At 33.4% G+C, this 19,592-nt stretch overlaps 1 protein-coding gene across 2 annotated transcripts in view; it reads left to right on the top strand.

The window, feature by feature from the left end:
- EPHA6 (EPH receptor A6) overlaps positions 1–19,592 on the top strand; it is an 839,145-nt gene that overhangs the window by 165,541 nt on the left and 654,012 nt on the right. The gene's annotated exons all lie outside the window — the stretch shown is intronic.

Genomic DNA, 19,592 nt, shown 5'->3' with positions numbered 1-19,592 from the left:
CTTTCTACTGGGTTCATTATTCCATTTGCTGAAGTATATCCTTTGGTAGATCTTTTGGCAGGGTTCTATAATTTTAAGCCCTTTATTTAATGGATATCTAAAAATATTTTGTCCTCCCTTTTCAATGATTGTTTATTTGGATATAGAATACTAAGTGACTATTACTTTTCCTCAGCACTCTGAAAATATTATTTCCCTGTTCATAAGAATCTGTTGTTGCCAGTGACCTTCTGACAGTCTTAACTGTCATTATTTGGGAGATTACCTATAGGTTCCATATTTTTGGTCTTCAGTTACATTATTATGTAACTGCTATGGATTATTTTTTCCTGCTTCACTTCTCATTTTGTGTTTTAACCTGAAAAAGTGTGTGTGTGTGTGTGTGTGTGTGTTACTTTATTCTGTTTTGTATTTCTAGAATACCTATGAGATATTTGTTGAAGACTTTCAATATTATCCTCTTTGTCTCCGATATTTTTTTTTTTTTTTTTAATTTTCAATCTCAGCTAATTTCCAGGTAATGAATTTTCACTTTGGCTACAGCTAGTTAAGAGATTACTTCATCCATTGAGGTTTTTTTTTCATTCTCACTTGTTATTGTTTTATTTCTGCCTACTTTGTTTCATAATTTATTTTTCTTTTTTATGGATACCATTTTATTCTTTATGTATTTTAAAGTCACATTCAAATAAATTTTGAAAGAAATTGAGTCTAAATATTTCTAAGCATTAGTGTCAGCATGTACTTTGGAGTTGTAACTTGTGTGCTAACTTGTTTTCTATGTCTTTTTTTTTTTTTTTTTTTTAATTTAGAGAGTTTATAGTTGAACTAATCTTCCCTAAGGCCTTATAAATAGAAAACTGAAGAGCCCTAAGAAATTTACCAAATAATTCATGTTAGTATTACTGGTTGACAGGAGTTCCACTCCATGCATTCAGGGATCTAGGACTTCTTGCGTTTAGTGGGCCAGCCATCTCCTAGGGCCTTATAGTTATCTGTGTCCAGTTCAGAGGTTGTAAAAAGAGATTGGAGAAGACACGTGTGTTTCTTAACCAACTCAGATCTGAAGAGCCACATGAATTCCTCTCAGATACAGCACTGGGAACTGCCTATGTGACCACACCTAACTGCAAATAGGGGTGGGCTGTTGTTAAATGTTACCCCTGGCTCAATAGTCACTTTCCAGCAACAATTCTTTATCATGGAAGAGGAAGCCCGATTTTTGTAGATACTTGGTTATCTCTGCAGTAGCCTGCCACTTCATCCACAAAGTGTACATAATCATCCTCATGTATCTGTCAATACAAATTTTTCTCCGTCAGGTTCAGATACGTTCTTTTGTCAGCTGGTGACCTACACATTAAATGACAAGCCATTTACCCTAACACAAAGTATACAATGGTTGAAATAAGTGGAAAACTGCCATTAAGAAAGGAGAATAATAGGAACTAGTGCTCCATAGCAGTGATGGGCAGGCGTTGTGAAGAACCTCAACAGCAGTTGAGTTGATGCTCTTATCCGTCCTTCTCAATGGCCCTTGGCTATGCTATCTGTGAGCTTCTTATTATCCTGACAGTTTTTCAATTAGTTATTGGTGGCTGAACGGCTTTCATACCTGTTTCACGCTCATCTATTTTGGGGACTCCAGAGTCATTTCATAGTTACAGGCTCTTTTAGACCAGACTCATGATTTGTTGGCAATAAGATTTCCTTAAAGTCATAGTAGCCTTTTAATCTATTTGTCAATTCCACGTGTCAGAAACTACACATAAAATCCACACCCGAAGTTTTTTCTTTGTGTATACACACACACACACACACACACACACACATGCACACACACGCACACACGCCCTTCAATTAGGGTAATATTTAGAAGCTGAGAAGACAAAATTCCAAATTCTAGAGCTTTAACATATAGAAGTTCATTTTTAATTTACGTTACAGTCCAGGGTGTTCCTGGCTGTTGAGGGCTTTCCTTCATACAGAAAATAGGAGAATTATATATTTTCCGTCTGTAGCTCCATTATCTCGTATGGCCTTGTAGTCATCTGTATCCAGTGAGAGAAAGAAGGAAAGCATATAGGGTACACATCTTCTTAGAAGCCTTGGCATAGAAATGACATATACATTTTACTCACAGTTGACACACTTGTAAAAATTATATAATCAGTAGAGTAAAAGCTTCTTTGTGTAAACTTTAATATTAAGCTACATCCAGTATAAATAATCAGGATTTTTTTGATCAACAGACAAGCATTAGGCTATATATTAATGTTCCATCGAACCAGATATAAACTGAACTAATTATGCTAAATTAAACATTAGAGTAAAAGTTATTTCTATAAATTTATACCTTATTCTCTGTCCATAGAAATAAATAGGATTCAACTATTTGAAGAGGGGGTGATTATTTCCATGAAGTATCCATAATAGCAACAGAGAATATTCAGAATAAACTTTCCAGTGGGATATTATGTAGTACATTGAAGATATAATGGCAGAATTTTACCAGAGAAGAAAAATATCTCACTTTTCATTTTATAGGAATAGAGTATAACAAAATATTGTATTTAATAAATCTGTATGTAATTCAGATTAAATTTTATTCTAAGCATCACAACAACTATATATAGTAAAATTATATCATGCGTGTTAAAATCTGAGGATAATTTTGTTATACATTTTTTCATTATATATTCAGAGCTAGCATTAGAACTACAAGGTATGGTTGACTTTGTATCCTCCATATGAAAAAAAATGTAATAATTTGCATTTTTAGAGTATTTACATATCTCAGCTCTAGGGAAGTATATTTCAAAGGACAACATAGTTCTAAGGAGAATAGGCATCAAAGGAATAAAACTTGATACAGAACAAGGAGTGGGTGTGACAGGGTTGAAGAAAAGTGTATCTGATATAAATATACTTCAGATGTTTACTTTGGTTTAACATATCTTGTTATCCTTTGTGAGAAAAGCATTTTTAATTTTATTTATAGTAACAGTTATTATGATTACCTGGGAAGTGATGCTAAACTCGAATACACATTGTGATGATATGGGGGGGACATTCTTAATATTTTTGAGTCCTTTGAAATAATGACTTATAATGAGAATTAAATAAATTACTGGTGTCCTCAATTATGCACGTGGCCTTTTAAAGAAATAGTTCTCCTTTTTTGTACTTGAATTTTTTTCCCTTTTGGCACATAATATTATAAAATGGAAAATTTTAGTATTACAAGTATTTCTCTATCATTATTCTATATAACCAGTTACTATTTTCAATCTGAGCTTAGGCCAAACTATCTGTTTTTAGGATAAGTTATAATAAATAAGGAATATAGGTATTACTGAAAATGGTAGTCTCCATTTTACAGGGAACTGTAGAGTGGTGATAAATTTAAAGGGATGGAGATTTCCAGTTGCCAGTTGCTCTATACAAGGACTATCACCATATAAAGAGGCAAGCAGTACCAAAATTGATGGGAACTTTGGGAGCATAAAAACAAGCTCTGCTTTATCTTCAGCAGTGGACAAGGAAAAAGCATGATTTACTCCCATTATTTGACAGTATCAAAGGTGACTGCTATAGAAAGCCATGAAAACCTCTTGAAAGATGCAAGCCCTGTTCCTTTGGACAGAGATAAACAACTATTGTCTTGGATAGAATTCTTTAAATAGGATCAGTTTATTTTTTTGTTTTTTTTCTTAAAATGTTTTATATCCTCATTTCTTTGTTTCTATTCTTATTTTGAAGTTAACTAATACTATTCAGGATGGTTTACTTTTCACCCTACCATGGTGAAAAATTATATTCTTTATCTCTATATTAATTAAATATTTAAAATAAAATTAACTGGCAATTTTTTAGCTGGTAAAACTTTGAAATGGCAATATATATGGATTATGTGAGAGCTTTTCTAAAGATTCTCTATTAATTTACTAATTGCATTATGACCAAGAGCATACTCTTCCTAAAGCCTAATTGTATGTGGGTATTAAAGATTGCTAAATGTGAACTAATTTTCCATGCATATGAAATATGATGCTTAATTATGTAAAAAAATTTTTAAAATAATTATCCTATACAATAAATAGGATACATTAATTAGGTAAATATTTTTATTCACAATGGTTGCTAAATTTTTTCAAAAGTTCTCTGACATCTATTGAGGTGACCACAAAATTTCTCTATATACTTATTGATGAAATGTTATAATAATATATTGACTTAGATGACCCATCTTTGACTCAGTAAAGTTATCTGTTCCTGATGCATTATTACTTTAATGCTGAATTATATATTTTTTCTTACATTTGTTAAAAATTGGCAAGAGGATATTCTATCTAATGCAGTGAATTACAAATTTGTTTTGAGTGATGTAAGGAAGAGTAGAATAATTTGATGTATACACTGTGGTCTTAGATGAGAAGTTTAAATATTTGTAAGATATAAATTTTAATTTAGAATTATAAACAAATCACACTCAAAATTGTTACTGTTTTGCCACTTTGAACTCAGCAGAAATGATTAGAAATGTTATATGAAATAATAAGTGGAATGACATATAGACTATTTGAAAAGGATTCTAAAGGAGAGCAAGAGCCCTGGCAGACATTAAAATATATTCAAGAGAAGATATTTAAAATGTGTAGTATTAATTCCCAAAGAGAAATATTTATCAGTGGTACCGAGTAGACAGGGAAAAAATAGATTAAATTACATGAAATAGTTTTATCTATGGTAAAGTAGAGATAACTAATTAATAGGGAAAATAGATGGATTATTTAATACCATGGTTCTTACTTTATAGGGATTGAGATTGGGGAGGGGAGAGCAACAGTGATGTGGGTATAGGGCCAGCACTGCCATCTTTTACCAAGTCCCAGAGGAGTTACCTTCACCATTGAATCCATCTTTCTTTAGAATGTGTGCAATTAGCCCCTAATTGTACCTTGGTTTAAGAATCTATTTGGGGGCAAGAAAAGTCTCACAGAAAATTTCTTGTTACAATAAAATGAAGCCTAAGGCAAAGTTTTAACAAAAAGATGTTGGTTTGTAGGATACAAATTAGTATTTTCATGGAACTTTACAACTATGATTAAACAGTAATTTTTGAAGAATCGGAGAAAAGGTGAAAGAGAAACATGAAAATAAGAAGACATCATCTAGGTATTAAATATGGATTTTGGTCAATCAAAGGAAAAATCACAGATTATTTTTGATATTGTTAAAGAAAAAAATCCTTGTGACACGTGTTAAAGAACCAAGTTTTTCGAGAGTGGCGACCAAGCTCCTAGCCACCCTAGGAGCTGGAGCTGTCATATCCCCTCCTCTTCCACTTCCTGTTGCAAGCAATAAAGTCTGTTCATACCATAGTAAAAAACAAACTGTAAGGCAGACTTTATTCAGGGGCACTGCTGCAATGGAGTGTCATAGTAGTGGAGAGAAATTGAGCTTAACTCTGAATAGGAGTTAAAAATTCCCACAACAAGAAAAAAATTCCCACAACAATAGGAGTTATAAATTCCCACAACAAGAAATGTGGGAATTTATAACCATGGAGTGTGGTGTGGGTCAATGGATGGAAAATTACTAAGAGGGAAACATCAGGGGTAAAGCGTGGGGCAGTTCTGGCTCACCTATCCTGACAGGATTCTTTCTAATGGTGGACCAGGGTGACCAGATACCACCTGGCGGATGATGGGAGATGAGGAATTGATCAGGTATTTAGGGTGGGGGATTTTCTCTAAACCAGTTTAGTAAGATTCTTGCTAAAACTGGACTCTGCAGGAACACAGACAAAAGTCCATGGTCAGGCCTAATTGAACAGAGGGCTCAGAAGAGCCTGACTAAAAGTTTGGTCAAGGAGAGACTCTTTGTCAGTATCACGTAACACTCTGTAGGTGGAGTTGGCAAACTACACCCTGCCTGCCATTCTAGCCCCTTTTTGTAAATAGTTTTTTAGAGTACAGCCAAGTCCATTCATTTACATATTGTCTATCACTGTTTTCAAGCTACAGTTGCAACGTTGAGTAGTTGCTTCACAAACCCTATGGCCCGTAAACCTAAAATATTTGCTTTACATATAGTGTTTGTAGACTTCTTCCATATAGGCAAATTAATGTATATCTGGGAAATATAATTAAAATGATCAAACTTGTTCTTTTAAGCCTGTTATTAGTGTGTTACATTTTTACAACTAAACAGAACAAAACTTCTAGTGGAAATGTTTTCCTCACAAGTTAGCTATCTTTTTATTCAGTCATTTGTTAAAGCATCTGTGCTAAGAAATATAATTTCAGAAATGCTCAGTAGAGGATTTCATATTGATCTGTTTTGGGAAAAAGAGTTTGATTTTTATTAAAATGCAGAAATATCTGCGAGAAAAGACTTTATTTGTAAAAAATGTAGGGTATATGTGTGTATTTGTATTAGAGGCATATTCGTTCAGCATTGGCCGTTTGCTGATGAGACCTTTTCAAAGACTGTCTTTGTTAATTCTCTCACTCTGAAACATCTTGACTAGTTGCCATGCTAGACACTGAAAATTTATTTGTTAAAAATTGGTGAGTTAATAGTTTATATTCTTTGTGGAAAATGATACATAGGAGCAAATGATAAGTAAATTCAGATTGTCATTTACTTAGAAATTACAAGGAAACAGATTTTATGTGAACCATAATACTCAGTTTCCAGTAGGTTCTCATTTTTTTCTCCCTGCTTTCAGATTATATTGCACTTTCAGCAATGGCAGATACGTTTTTATTAATGTATACCATAGGCTTAACAAACATTTATTGCATGCCTATTACATCCTGAATTACAACTGAATTGCTATGAATTACCATGGTCCCTGCCACACAATACACACAGAACTTGCCATAATCTTTTGTTTAAATAATTGTGCTGTTGATTTTGTGAGGGGGTGTACATTTACACAGAGCCCACAATTTCATATACTTTGCTCAGTATGTTATAGAACATATTTAGAATGGGCATTTTAAAAAGATTCTCCAAGTTGTTGATAATCTTGAACAAGTGTCTTTTTATAAAGATTTTTCTAAAAAAAAGCAATATATTGTACCTGTTTAAGGTATAAATAAGAACCTTTATTTTCAGCTAAAATAACAGTTTCACATTGTAAAGCATGTATTGTGTAATGTTCTATGTATGCATAGGAATTTTTGGGGATATATTATCTTCCATAGCCCCCTCGCAAATTTATTACTGCTGTATTTTGTCATTCATTTATTTTTCTATTTGTCTTTCTTGCCCCGCCCTCCCACCATCTCTCTTATTTAGGCCCTTTGAAAAAATCAACTTAAGCTGCATGGTAAATATTTTATCATTATTTTCATTTATATTTGATGTTTCTTAGACTATGTACTACCTGATTAAGCTTTCCTGCAGAATTGTGACTATATCATGCCATTTTTATTCTTGTCTTTTCATATATATAGATATTCAAGTCATTCATTGCACTTAATCACAAATAAGGATTTGGAAAAATCATTTGATATTTAATCTTAAAATGTATTTTCAGCATTTCATTGCAAGCATTATCATCTCCTTCCTAAGGAATGTCAGTCTAGCTCACGCTATTCACTGTTTGAATAGAATGAATAGAGCGAAGTGAATAGAGTGAATAGAGCTCTTCAAATAGAAGAGCTCCTTCCTTCCTTCCTTCCTTCCTTCCTTCCTTCCTTCCTTCCTTCCTCCCTCCCTCCCTCCTCCCTCCCCTTTTCCCTCCTTTTATTAATGTCCTGGAATAATACACCCAAACTTAATTAGAGGAAATGGAGAAATAATTAATGCATCTCTTCTGTTAAGATTCTTTTAGAATTTGAAAAAGAGTAGATACATGTATATGTATAAATGAATCACTTTGCTGTACACCTGAGACTAACACAACATTGTTAATCAACTATACTCCAATATAAAATAAAAATTTAAAAACAGATTCTTTTTTGTGTGTATACCAGGCATCCTTAAGAAGAGACTATGATCTTTGAACCATAGATATTAGCGATGCTTATACAATTTAATGGTCTGACTGCTAAGTGGAAAAAATATCATGCAACTCGTATGCCTACTAATGAAACATTGGAGAGAGTCTAGCATTGCATGTGAAATGTATCTTTAAATGAATATTACTTCAAAGGGATGATCAAAGTATCTAAGAATTCCTAAAGGAGATAGGAGTGCTTTTTTGAGAGAATTTCCCTCAATGCAATAACAATGAATGTCTATTCATTTACTGTCTGGTGTCCACAGAGTAGTACTATTTCATGAGAAATGTCTTAATTTTGCTATGACAGCTTGACTTTTCCCAGATGGCCAGCATTTCAAAGTTCATCTTATATATATTCATAAGAAGGATGAAAGTGTTAATTCTAATTAAAATGATGCCCAGTTCATTAGTAGGTCTAATGAAGCCTCCAATATAAGTAAATTAAACTGAAGATTATTGACAAGAGTTTTATTATTGGCAAAAAAAAGCAATTACCAAATCATTGACTTTTGTTGGTCAACATTTTCACTCCCTTTCATAGAATTATGAATTCAAGTTAAGAGTTAAAAAAGAAAGTAACATTATACATCAAAAGTATTGTAGAAGAAAGGCTTACTAGTTGGTCAAACCTCGTATTGTAAGAAAAGCAAAAGCAAAGTATGTTAAACTGAAAAAATTAGTGCGACGGTAAAAACATAAAATTATTTTTTCCTGCTGTCTCACCAAACAGGGCCTAGGACCAGCAATTTTCATCCAAAGCCATCTCTCTGAATAGCAGTATTTTTTAAAGGAATCTATTCTTTAAATTTTTTCCCTTCAACTATTAAATATATTATTTTTCAGATCTCTTTTGTTTTGATCATTTGAAGTGGTTTTTCTCTTTTTGGGCCTCCCATTCTTTTTAGTTGCATAAAAGTAAATAATATATTACCATCAAGAATGACCTGAGTTTTCACAGAGGTAAACACTTTGCTTTATAGAGATTATCTCCTAGTTAATGTAAATATTCCAATTTCAGTAAAGTAAACTGGATGTAAAAAGTTCTAACAGAGAAAGTTATTTATATTTTAAAAGACTTGTTTACTTTAAAATAAAATGTGTAAGATTTAGTTAAAAATCAAGAGATAAATATAAAACATAACAGCTTTATGAAGTATAATGACATACAAAAACTGCACTTTAAAGTGTACAGTTTGCTAAACATTGATGTATATATGGCTATGAAAACATCAGCATAATCAAGATAATGAACCTATCCATCATCCCCCAGTATTTCCTCATGCACCTTTATCATTTCTCTCTCCCTGTCCTTCCTGCAGCCAATCACTAAGGCTCTATACTTTAGTCTCTATGCTTTAGTTCGCATATTCTAGAATTGTATATCTCAGTGATTATATAGTATGCATTTTTCTGCCTGGCCTCTTTAATTTCAGCATAATTATTTTGACATTTATTCATGTACTTGCATGTATCAATATTTTATTATTTTTTTTGACTGAGCACTAGAACATTGTTTAGATATACTGTAAGTTGTTTATCCATTCATTTATTGATAGACATTTTGATTGTCTCCTGTTCTCATCCCTAAGTATTTCATATTTTGATACTATTTTAAATATTGTTTTGTTAATTTTTATTTCCAGCTGTTTGTTGTAGAAATACAAATAATTTTTGTATATTGATCTTGCATCTTGTAGCCTTCCTAAATTCACTCACTCATTCTAGAATGTTTTCATATATTCCATAGACATTTTTAGTTCATATTTTCATTTCATCCATGAATGAAGAAACTTTTTCTTCCTTTCCAAACTGGATTTTTTTGTTGTTGTTATTTCCTTGTTTCACAGATCCTCCAGTACAGTGGTGAATAGAAATAGTAAAAACAGACATTCTTGCCTTGTTCCTGATCTTAGAATGAAAGCATTCAAATTTTCACCATTAAATATCATGCTAGTTACATTCCTGGGATAAACCACCCCTTTTTCATGATTTAATATTCTTTATAAGTATGATTGCATTTCATATTTATAAAAAACTTAATAGTTTTTCCATCTTTGTACATGAGAGCTATTGACCTGTAATTCTCTTTACTTGTAATATCTCTTTCTGGTTTCGGTATCAAAGTAGTACTGACTTCATAAGATGTGTTCGGTAGTAATTCCTACTTTTTAATATTTTGGAAATTTTTATTCAGAATTGGTGTTATTTCTTTTTTAAGTGTTTGATAGAATTCATTAGTAAAGCCATCTGTGCCTGGACATTGAGTTTTCCTAACATGTATGTGCTGATCATCACTCAGCTAAGTACTCAAAGAGCCTTTTGCAGATCTCAGAATATTCTGTTTTTTCATCAGTCTCCTCTACAGTAATATGTATATATGTATGTATGTATTACATTATACATAAACATTACATATTTATTACATTTTTATTTTTCCTAATAAGTGTCTATCATAATTAGTTACACACTTGTTTTAACCTGCATAATTAGAGAAGTGTGAGTATAGGTGTGACATTTGAATATGGGTTTGGCAAACTGAATTATTGGCCCCAGTTCTTCACCTTTCCTTGTATTCATTCTCTTTCCCTTGTAACTTTTCAGTTCTTCCCAGTAAAGGGCAAGTATTTTTTCTGACTCCTTGACTTTGGCCTCAACTATATGACTTAATTTGGCCAGTAAGATAAGAACCTAAGTTATTTGCAAGTTTGGAGCGTACCTCTCAAGAGACTTGGCTTGGTTTTTGTTTGTTCTGTTATACCTCTGTCAACATCATGGAAGAGCTTTACTAGTATTTGCTGGAGCAGACTGAGCCCAGACTATAATGAGGAGCCAAGTCTAGCCAGATCCACAGACAGAAGCTGAGTAGCCCTGCCAAATCCAGGCTAGGTCAGGTGACCCCAGCAAACCCCCAGAATAAATACCAGGAGATTAAAAATATACAGAGCTGAACCCACTTAGAATAACAAAATATGAATAATGCATACAAAAAGTTAACAGATGTGGTCTTTATCTCAAAATGATAAGATAACATATCATGTAACCCTGGCCAAGCTAGAAAAAAATATGTTTTCTGGGGCAGTTCAGTTTACAAAAAACGTGAAATGGGCCTGCACAATACGTAAGTCCATTGGAACATGGGTAAGGGGTCAAGAAAGTGTGGCATGGAGAGACAAAGCTATAACCATCAGTACTAACAAGGATAGAAGGTTAGGGATTATATTATTATGATCATCCTGTAGGGGTCATAAAGTAAGAAATGCATATTCTATTATCTAGGCTTAGGGCATAAAAGCTCGGAGCAGTACACAAGAAGAGATTAACACTGGTCCAATACAATAACTTCTTCTAGGCATGTGGTTAAGAAGTTACTTGCTGAAGGGGATCTGATGAGAGTATTAAGACTCACCTTTAGGTTTTTTGGGGTTTTTTTTTTTTTCAATTTATGTAATTTGAATAATCTCCATTCAAGTTTGTGCTTAGATCATGTCAACAAAGCTTTTGCTTCATTTTAATGAATCATAAATTATATATTAAGAAAAAAAAAACCTTCAGTCTAGATTTCTAACCTTGTGATCCCTGACTATTAGACTGAAGAGACTTGCAGCCAGAGTGGGGAAAGCCAGATAATTGACATTTTTTCTCGTAATTCATCAGCAAGTTCTATAGGCCTACTTTCAAAATTTAACCCAAATCTGTTCCTTCCTCTTGATCACTATTAACTTCATAGGTCAAATCCAGACTGGAATAGCCATGTTTGAACTCCAACAATCCATTCTTCTGGGAGTGGTTGGTCTTGTCTTTTATCTTCCATTGGCTTCATGTTATCTTTAAAATAAAATTCCCACCTCATGATCATGGCCCAGTAGCCCTCCCCTGCCCTCTTGGTCTAGCTCTTGTCTGTCTCTGCAACTTCATCTCCTACATTTGCCACACTTCATGTGACGGTATTCCTGCTTACATCCCTAAGTTTTTAGAGTTCTACAAGCTTCTTCCTTCTTTAGGGCCTTTGCATTAGTTGTTTATTGACATAAATATCTCCCTTTACGTATTAGTCTTCTAAGGCTGCCATAACAAAATATTTCAGACTTGGTGGCTTACAGAACAGGAATTTGTTTTCTCACAGTTCTAGAGGATGGAAGTCCAAAATCATGGTGCCAGCAGTGTTCTTTTCTCATGAGGCCTCTCTTCCTGGCTGCAGATGGCTACATTCTTGCTGTGTTCTCAGATGGCCCTTCCTCTGTACATGTACACTACTGGTGTCTCTTCCTCTTCTTATAAGGACACCATGCCCTTATGATCTCATTTAATCTCCGTAACCTTCTTTAAGGCCCTATTTCCAAATACAGTCACGTTGCGGGTCAAGGCTTTGTCCTATGAATTTGGGGGGGACATAATTCAGTCTATAACACCTTCTTTCCCTTCCCTACCACTTAGATCATCACATGGCTGATGACTTTTCATTATTCAGGTCTTATTTGCAATATCACTTCTTTAGAGAGTTCTTCCTTAACTATGGTTTATCCCTAGTGTAATGGAACTCGATGAAACCAGGGACATTCTGACTCTCTTCACTCATCTCCAAGATTATTATACCCAGAATTGTGCTTGGCACTTATGAGGCATTGAAAAAACATTTGTCGAATGAATGCATTCTTCCAGTGCTCTGGCTTGAAAGGCATAGGTTATTTCTGGATGTGCCACACACTTTAACAGTGCATTTTTTGTGCCATTTCTTAGTGATGTACACCTAAACTACATGATCCATACTGATATCCAGAAAGATAGAACACAATAATGTTACTCTGATATACCACTGAATGGAGTAACTGGTTTATAGAAGAGTTACAACCTATTGTTATTTAAATAAGATATTGTTTTAGTTTTTTTTGAATAATCCCCCCAGCTATTATGAAACTTCTCCCCTTTTTTCTCACTTGGGACCTTTTCTTTGACTCTTTCTTGGACAGATGCCATAACTTTTCAGGCACTTGGATTATTATTTTATTCTATTATTCATTTTAAAATGTCAGTCTCAAATTCCACTCAAAGCTTTCCTACATGTTACCATCTGTGCTGACAGATTTTATGCTTCGAGAGTACTGGGGTGTGGTTAGGCTTCCAGATACCTCTTTTCTCTCCCACTTCTAGATGCCAGCTCCATCTGTGATGTGGCAACAGTGGACAGATTTCTTCTTACAGGACTCAATGAGATTGTAGTCTTCTTTTTGTTGGTTGTTGCTGCTTCTAAGGCTGACACTCACTACGGATGTCCCCTGTGTATCTAGCCTCCCAGTGCCCATGCTTCTCCTGTGTGGTATATGTGTTCTTTCCTCTGAGAGTTATGTAATTGGTGTCCCATTTCTTGGATTACTGAAGAAGCAGATCAAGATTCAGCTTCATTTCTTTCATCTCTTTATTCTTCATTAAAAGCCAAAAAAAAAAGACTCCTTCTTAAGTGACTTTTCCTTGTGGTAACTTGATGAGTGCTTAAGCCGAGGAACCTTATTCATATATATCACCCAAGGAAAGACCATATCCTTGCTTCATCAAAGAATAGGAGGACAGCTTACTAGTGCTTCTTATCTCAGCACCTCCATCTCTTGATTTGGTCATTATTTTCACACCTAGGCAGCATTAAACTATTTATGGATCCAAAGGCTCACCAACATTTTAGAAGAGAGAATAGATCTCATTTGATAAATTTGAGGGAACATTTTAGGCAACCTTAAATTTATGAGGGATTCTTTTGACTGCCTTACTTCACATTACCCCCAAAGACCATTCTCTCTCATCACTCATTATTGCTATGAGGACTGGGGGCATTGAAACTGGTGAATCCTGATAAACCATTCCTTGAGTTCACAACAGTTAAAGTTTGTGAATTAGGAGTACAGATTCCTAGCAGTGATTAAATTCAGCTTGGGCCTTGCTTGAAATTTGTGGCTGTGGGAAAATTCCCATTTAACATTCAGTTACAGTAGCATTTTACTGCATAATATGCTTTACAGTGTATATCTTATGTAAAATGGGGGTTTTGTATAAAAAAGTTTTCTACTTTTTCTCATTTTCTATTTGTTTTACATGCAGTTATTCATTTATGCTCTCAAGTTTTGTAAGATTAAGTTATGCACAATATTTTATTTTTCCCAACTTTAAAAAATTAATTTACATATTAAATATTTAAATATTTTAATCTACACTATAATTTTGGTTTGTCTTTACATCTGTTTTTTTCAAATTTGAATTTCTTTCCCAAGGGATTCCTAATGACCGGAATCCTGCTTAGATTTCAAGGACTTTATTATTTTATTATTTACTTTCCTTTTCATAGTCTGCCTTCTAAAATCTATTTTTCATGTTCTGATTTTACTACTATATATTAACTTCATAAGACATTAGATATAAGCAAATATGACTAAAAGCTATTGTCAGGGAAAATATATTTTTCAATTTTGTACTACGTAAACATTAGAAGTAAATTCTTTGGTTTTTTTAAAATACCATTTTATAGTGTGTCTTTTAAAATTATTTTCTATTTATATTCATTTAGATAAAAATCCTCAGATAGATAGATACCCCATTTTCTCTCTAAGGAGCTACAAAATTCAATTATTCATAAAGACAAATATCAGCCTGAGTAAAGATTTATCTGTAAGATTAGCAGAATGAATCTATTGCAACATACCCTGGAACTGATTTTTTTATGCATTTTAATGGAGGCAATATTTTACATTTAAGTATATTACATAAGAAAGTAAAATGTCAAAGCTTATCCCTCTCAGAGTTCAGAGTCTCTCCTCTCTTTTTCTCTCTCTCTTCTACTTGGAGGAATTCTCTTATGAGAGTATCTGGTGGTCAGTTCATTTCTCATTCTTTTAGAACAGATATTTGCATATCAAAGTCCTGAAACAAATAAACATACTCTATGATGGTCCCATCTGCTGTTCTCATCCTACTGAGACCTAGTGTAGGGAAAAGACGGTAGATTGGAGAAGACCCTAATTTTTCAACTATACACCAGTTTCTTTCAAATGGCAAAATACACATTTTCCATATGTTTAATATCTACTTATTTGAAACTGTTAGAGCCAAAATAAAGTATTGATCCCTGTCGTGGGAAAGGGTGGTAAGGTGGTGTGATTAGCAGGTCTCTACTGTAGCTTGTTATGATTTCATATGAAAAACACTGTCATTTTTATGACTATAAACAGTAAGCATTATGAGTAAATCAGTTTTAAGCTTTAAACTTGCATACATATCCTGACATATTTTATTTCTAATTGATCTGAAAGAAATTCTAAAAATAAACATTTTATATTCTCAAACATGAAGAATTTGAACCACGCGTGGAATGAACACAGGAATGTTTATTGTTTATTTTTTTTTCTTTGAAGATCTAAAAATTAGAATCTAAAACACCTAAGAAAATCTAGTTGAAATTTTCAAAATTCATGAAATTGTTTACACGTTTCACTGAAGTTTCACCTTCTATGAGCCCAGTGTTACATTCAAAGATACCACATTGAAAAAGACACAGTCTCTGCCAGCAAAGAGTTAACACTTGCAAGCTGCTCACTAATTGCTTCCTCTCTTTTCCTCCCATTTTAGTGTTAGATTATTTTAAGTGACTCTTGATTCTAATGTGTTTTATTTGAAAAATTATCTTTAAAAAACACCAAAACCCAAAAAACAAACCACTCTTCAACGACAAGCGTTCTGGTTTCTGAAATCACTGCAAGATGGAAATTTTTTTGTATAACAGTAATTCTTTGTAAGGAGTTGGTTATGATATAATTGGAAATGCTGCCTCCATAGGTATAATTTTAAGAGGAGGCAGTGTGGTTTAATGATGAGGTATGCGGGCTCTAGAGTTCCAGACTGGCTGAGTTCCAAGCTCAATTCTGCTACTCACAAGAGTAAGCTGTTCAGTCATTGCAAAACAGGGGAGAAAGCAGTACCTGTGTCCTGAAGTTTTTGTGAGTATTAAGTGAGATAATGTACAGAGAGGATTTAGTGTAGCATCTCTGACCTTATAAACCTTTGCCATGTTAGCTGTTATTACTATGCAAAATTTCAAAAAAAAATTAATAAAAAATATAAAATCCTACTAGGGAGGAAGGAGAGAGAGAGTGATATTAAGTAAGTGAGTTGGTTGGGAGAGAGAGTTGATAAAAAAACAAAAGCTTCTGACCTTAGTGGTTTGAAACTGGGCAGAGAAACTTTATATCTGCTTCTTACAAGTGAAGGTGTTGATGCTGCCTGAAGAATACTGGTCTCAGTAGAAATTCAGCTATTTTTAGTCTGTTAAGAATTAGCATGAATAAACATTAACAGGTTAATGAAACTTCTGTCTGAAAATAAGTGAATCCAGTTGCTTGTTTAATGTACCAAAACCCGACCTTCTAATGCTTTATAATAGTCTCAGTTCCTCTCAACACTATGAGGAAATAGCTTCTGTCCCAGAGGTATACTGTCCTTAAAGAAAGTCTATTTTTATTACCATCGCTTTGTGGCCGTAACTACTATTATGTGGTTAGGGTAAAATATCTTGCTGATGACCCATTTCTGTTTCTAATAGTTCTTAATCAAGAATGATATGCAATCCAGACACACATTTCTTTCCTTCATACTTACTCCTGATTCCCATATTCTGGTCCCAAAGTGAAACTGGGTGTCTAGAATTCCCATTAAAACTGTCAGTGACCCAATTTTCTTTGTTACTATCTAGCGTTTTAAACATGTGCAGCATCATTACACAGTTTTGATTTGTTAGTTGGGTATTCCAAAAATGGGAAGTAAAAAAATAGAGAGTACATACAAGGTAGGATTAACCATGATTTATTGGTCCATCTAGGAATGACTGGAGGAACTGGTTTATTTTGTATGGAGAATAAAAAGCTGAAGACTGATTTAGTAACTAGTGGTATATAGGGGAGAACTAAATTGTAGTTTTTATTCCATGGGTGAATTTGTAGAACTTATTTAACCACTTTAAACAACAGTTTCCTAGTTTGCAAGATGAAGATAATACTTATTCTGCCTTATGACTGTTGGGAGGATTAAATGAGACAATATAGATTAATTGTTGAATATAGTATCTGGTAATAATAGGAGCTCAATAAAAAAATGTCTTTTCCTTTATAGGTGGTGTGGTTACCATGAATATCAAAGTAGGAAATTATAGTTGCGATTACCTAAAACATTCAGAAGAATTATCTGAGCTACAGTGGTTAGCAGTGGAGTATTCTCTCTCCCTCTCTCCTCTCTCCTCAAAGAAAAAAATGAAAAATTGATCTTTTTTTTCAGGAATGACTACTGTGCTCTTCACAATTAAATGTAATTTCTGAAAGAGCTTTAAAAGTGATGATGATTTTCCAGTTTACCAGAAGTGGAAAATCATTTTTAATGTGTTGTTAATAATGTTATTTTAAGGCACTCTATCCGTAGAAACTAGTCTGTTTGGCAACCCAAGTAACCACCGTTTTGATGTCTTGTCATAATCCAGAGTTAGACCCATAGAACGAAGGTTATAATCCTACTACTTCTGTAACCCCTTCCAGTGTTCCATCATCTTTTCCTCTCTCTTCTTACCCCTAAAGGTTCTCCTAACCTCATTCCCTTTCCAGTGCATCTAGTGTATCCTTTTCAGTAAGTTTGGCTACTTCTTAGAACTTCCATGTAGTACCAAATTATTACCCCGTAAATTACCCTCATAAATTTATTTTAGTGAAGAATTTTAAGCAGCCTAAGTAGTCAAGGAATGAACTAGGAAAGTGTCCACTAGATGAAATATTATGGTTAGGCTAAAATTTAAGAAATAGAAGCAGAATACAAAATTGTATAAACTATAGATATGACTTCATAAGACTCATGTGTATTATTTGCTGTGATGAGAATAGTATGGGAGTTTTCCCACCTTTTAAATTTTGGAATTGTGGGGTGTGTGTGAGTGTAATTTATTAAGAAAAATATGTATGCATTAATTAACATAAAAAAGTATGATGTGGCCAATTCAAATCCTAAGAGCTAGAGAATACTGATGAACTGCAGTTACTAGGTTACACCTATTATAAAATTTATGCAGAGTAAAAGCAGGGACTGAGAAACTTTCAAGAAAAGTTAAGGGTTTCTTAGGAATGTGGCAGTACTTCAAGTCAGGAACATGGAAGATCCTGAGCAAGGAGTTGTGTGAGGAGGCTTTTGATGACTCACTGTTTTCAGAAAGGGTGGTATGAATTGGTTTAAGAGATCACAATTTGCTCTTTTTACTATGTGCACTGTTTTATTAAGTTGCATATTTAAGTAGTTAAAGTGTTCTGTGTGTGCACAGATGTTAATCAGATCATTCTGCATTGCAGAAAACTTGTAGATAATTATATGGACAAAATTTAATCTAGGAAAAATGGAAATACTTAATTTTAATGGTGTAGGTGAAAGGTAGTCAGTCTATCACCACAAATAAGCAAGGAAGTAACATCCTGAATTTATCATCACAGATATCATGGATCTTTAAGAAAATTCCAGAGGCAATATTTAAAACAAATTATTTAAAGATCACTAGTAAGAAAACAAATTAAAAACACTCCGGTTTTAACCATAAAAAGTAGTAGCCATATGATGGTGCTTGACTGGATAGAGTATCATAATGCTGACCGTATTTTACAGAAAATCGAACATATTCTTAACTCAGTTAACTAGAAGAAAAAATGGTATGGAATGTCAATTCAGATACTCCCCCAAACAAACAAACAAACAACCCTTAATTCCTGAAATGTAAGACAAATGAAAAACACAAGTTCATTACTATGGAAATGGTATTGAGGTTCAATAAGACTGCATTAGAAACAAGCCCCAAATCAGAGCTGCATAGTTCTAAGAATGCAAAAATATGCTATCATGCCTAGTCACCCCCCCAAATTATAATACATGCTTTTTGAAGTAATGAAAATCTTGATGATAAAATATATGTCTTGTGGTTTTATAAATCAAGTAACATTTTCTAAGAATGATTATGAACTAAAACCAAAGACAAACAAAAAAAACTCTGACTTTGGATTTAAAGGGGTTCACCTTAGTTATTGTCTAATTCATTTTTAACCTTATTATTGACCATAATCTGTCCCTCTGTATCACGCACTAAGATTGTATTCTAAGCCTATGTTCTGATCCTTCTACGTTGCTACTTTAAAAACAAAACAGTTTCTTGACAAGTTTCAATTTGAGCATTCTTTTCTCAACTGACACAAATTGCTCCTGTTGTTAAAAATGAAAGTATAATTCATTTCTGAATTATAATTTCATGTTTGTATGAAAAAAATCATCTGATCCTAGTGATGAGTTTTTTACTTCCTGACCTCTAATGAGATGTTAATATGAACAGATATAGCAAACTAAACTCTACTTTTGTTTCTTGGGGAGAGTTTTACAGTCTTTGTAATTATCAGTGCCTGATAATGACTGTACATTTATCACAACCTCAATATTTTCATCTTTTATAGACTTAATATATAAAACTATTTGTTGTCCATGAAAACACCATTTAGTATAATGTGATGGTTCATCCAGTTTTCTA

The sequence above is a fragment of the Eschrichtius robustus genome, chromosome 6 (genome assembly GCF_028021215.1).
Source record: "Eschrichtius robustus isolate mEscRob2 chromosome 6, mEscRob2.pri, whole genome shotgun sequence".
Taxonomy (NCBI): domain Eukaryota; kingdom Metazoa; phylum Chordata; class Mammalia; order Artiodactyla; family Eschrichtiidae; genus Eschrichtius; species Eschrichtius robustus.
The sequence above is the reverse complement of the archived record's forward strand: the minus strand, read 5'-3'. Positions and strand labels throughout refer to the sequence as shown.